The sequence below is a fragment of the Colobus angolensis genome, unplaced genomic scaffold, assembly GCF_000951035.1.
Source record: "Colobus angolensis palliatus isolate OR3802 unplaced genomic scaffold, Cang.pa_1.0 Scaffold318, whole genome shotgun sequence".
In the NCBI taxonomy this organism is placed as follows: domain Eukaryota; kingdom Metazoa; phylum Chordata; class Mammalia; order Primates; family Cercopithecidae; genus Colobus; species Colobus angolensis.
Window position 1 is genome coordinate 1,189,505 of NW_012116466.1, and position 349 is coordinate 1,189,853.

Below are 349 nucleotides of genomic sequence, written 5' to 3' on the forward strand. Positions count from 1 at the left end.
GGCGCTTCCCGCTCCTCCAGCCAGGCCGTGCTGTCTTCACGTTTCCAATCACGCGGCCTCCTCTCCAGTTCCCAAGCCCAACCCACAGGGACAGCGATCTGGGGTCCACATAAGGTTTGTCAGCAGCTCTGACCCGCTGCTTCCCGCCAGCCCCGCGGCTGGTTCTGGAAAACTCTTTGCTGCCCCCTGGTGGGGAAACTCGGGGCAGGGCTCTGGCTGCAAGTAAGGGGTCCTAGAATGTCCTGACTCTGTCGCTTCTGCTGGGTGGAAAACCAACCCAGGACTGAACCAGTGACACCTGTGGCACTCCCAGAACCTCCTGGCTCTGTCACCTCTGCTGAGTGGAAAA

At 60.7% G+C, this 349-nt stretch overlaps 1 pseudogene; it reads right to left on the reverse strand.

The window, feature by feature from the left end:
• The window catches only part of LOC105518374, a 71,938-nt pseudogene that overhangs the window by 53,517 nt on the left and 18,072 nt on the right, over positions 1-349 (reverse strand).